Source organism: Nematolebias whitei, chromosome 1 (genome assembly GCF_014905685.2).
Source record: "Nematolebias whitei isolate Nwh7 chromosome 1, NemWhi1, whole genome shotgun sequence".
Classification (NCBI taxonomy): domain Eukaryota; kingdom Metazoa; phylum Chordata; class Actinopteri; order Cyprinodontiformes; family Rivulidae; genus Nematolebias; species Nematolebias whitei.
This window is the reverse complement of record NC_056498.1, coordinates 63660420-63663037: the sequence shown is the minus strand read 5'-3', so window position 1 is coordinate 63663037 and position 2618 is coordinate 63660420.

Below are 2618 nucleotides of genomic sequence, written 5' to 3'. Positions count from 1 at the left end.
ATGTATTAAATTCCCCTTCTTCATCTCTGATCTGGCCTTTTCTTTAGTTTTTTTGCCAAGAGGCAGTGATCTCTTCCTCCTCCGTTGATGCCATGACTGAAATGGTGAGAAATGAAGGAATTTGTCACGAGCGAATTAAACTCAGGTCCAGCGTGGCTGCGGGAGGGTCTGGAGATTTCCTGGTGGGCTGCTCTGATGTGTGGGCTGTAGAGCAAGCGCTCTCTGTTTTTTATTTTATTTTTAAGATCTTTTTATTAACAACATATAAACACAGAACACCCCTGTGGCTGAGGCTGCCAGCGCTCGCTTTTTTTTCTTTTTTCTGACCTATCAATCAATCCAGTAGGCGTGTCAGCAAATGACCAATCGGCGACCTCAATTTGTTCCGAAGGTAAACGCCCCTTGTCTGTGAAGCTGCTCTGCAGCTGCTCGGGGTGTACGCTGGAGTACAAAGACTGAACCCTCTGCGTACAGTACACGCGTATGTATGCGTGAACGGACGTTCGCGGCAGTATACTGGAGGCTTAAAGGTAAGTTACGACAGAGATGGGGTAGAGACAGGGCAGCCGAATCGCAACCCGAAAGTCTCAGGTTCGATCCCCAGTCATTCCCACATGTCGTGGTGTCTCTGAGTAAGACACCTAATCCCCAATTGTTCCCCGGGCGCTTACATAGCTGCCCAACTAGGTATCTCTGCAGACAAATTCGGAAGGCGTATCTGGGGGGCCACAATAAAACATCTGATTGGACAAGGCTTATCTGGGGGGCCATATCTGATTGGACTATAGGAAAATGGGCGTGTCTGGCGGGTCACATCTGATTGAATAATAGAAAAATGGGAGTGTCTGGCGGGCCGCATCAGATTGGACAAAAAAAACAAGGCGTTACTGGACGTAAACAAGGCGTTACTGGAATAAAAAAAAAAATAACAAAAAAACAGTCAGTTTTGGTTGTTGAATAATGTGAAAATAGTTTAAAACAGGAATAAAAATAACAAAATCCATTTTGGTTGTTGAATAATGTGAAAATAGTTTAAAACAGGAATAAAAATAACAAAATCCATTTTGGTTGTTGAATAATGTAAAAATAGTTACAATAAATTCATAAATAAAGAAAAATAAAATAACCAAAATAACAATGACACTTAAACTGGCTTTGGGACAAAAGATGTTTCCTTCAACTTCATGATGTTGCAGATAAGTGATTGTCAGTTTCTGTAAGATTTCTGCCACTGGAGCAGGTATTTCTGTTTACTGGTTAACTTCCTCAGCTGTCTCAGGTTTTAAAGGTCAACCCTACTCCATGTTTCAGCTCCTTTCATAGATCAGATCTCATAGAAGAGCACTTCTAAACAGTAAATTTTGTTTTTAGCTTTTGTTTTGGGCCATTATCTCATTACAGGACTCATGATCTTTAATTGAGACTAGACTTTCTGAAAATAGGAGCAGGTTTCACTTCAGATGCTTCATATTTCATTGTACCCAGACCACAATCAAACCAACCTGTGTCAGGTGCAGCCTACAACCCAAGAACAAGAGAATCTTCTTGTGTTTGACAGCAGATATAACACTGTTTCTTAGAAACCTTCAATTAAAAAAAAAAAAGAGCTTATGTAACTTACTTAAAGAGCCAGTTTTGTCTCATTTGTTCATGTGACAATGTTTCAGATTTTCCCACATTAAAGAAAGGAGCAGCAAACCCCCCCAAAACCCATAAAAGTAGATAACAAGCACATTTAGGAGTCAGTACATAACTACACTTTTGGCCCTCACACCTATACCCAGTTGCTTATGCTGCATGATGAGATCAGATATATCCATATTTTAGTACTTAAATTTAGCTTTGTCGTCAAAACAATACAACTGAAGACTGTCTGTCTTAAAAAAAAACCTCTTGGTTTTGCAGTAAGCAGCCTGATTTCAAACGGACATCTTGGCCAAAGAGGCAAAATAAAAATCTTTGTGTTCTCAGAAAAGTTGTTTCAGGACCTCCAATAAACTTACGTACACATCAAAGCACACAAGACAGATTCAGGAATTCTCTCTCTTTTCCAGATTTCACATTTGTTATTACCTTAAAACATACTCAGACAACATTGGATGCCGGTTAATTTTTTTATTGTGTTTATTAGGACATCCATTTTTAGAAGTCATCGTAGCATCTGTTGGAAACACAAAACATAGTACGGTTAGGGTGTTGCTAGTTGTTACTTATTGTAATGTGTGGGCATCACAGTACAGAAGTTGGACTACTAACCCTGCATCCATGGCACAGAAGTGGGTGCAGTACCCAGGAGTAATGGCTTCACTGTAGAAGGCCCTCAGCTCTCCTCTTTTGCCACTGCCCCAGAAACCTGCAGCACAATCTTTCAATTCTTCTCCACAGCTGAAGCAGACATAAATGACATAAGGCTTTCTGTGCTCAGCCTGAAACTCTTCAGAATATTTCCTCCAGTTCACAACACCTGAAGTTGTAACAAAAATATGATTAGATCACCAAGCACAACATTTTACAAAATAGCAGTTCTACACGGCCCGGGCTCTTTTCCTTCCCCAGTCTATTCAAAATGAATAGCAAAAGTTAATTTTGACAATTTTTTCACAAGGAAAAAAAAAGTT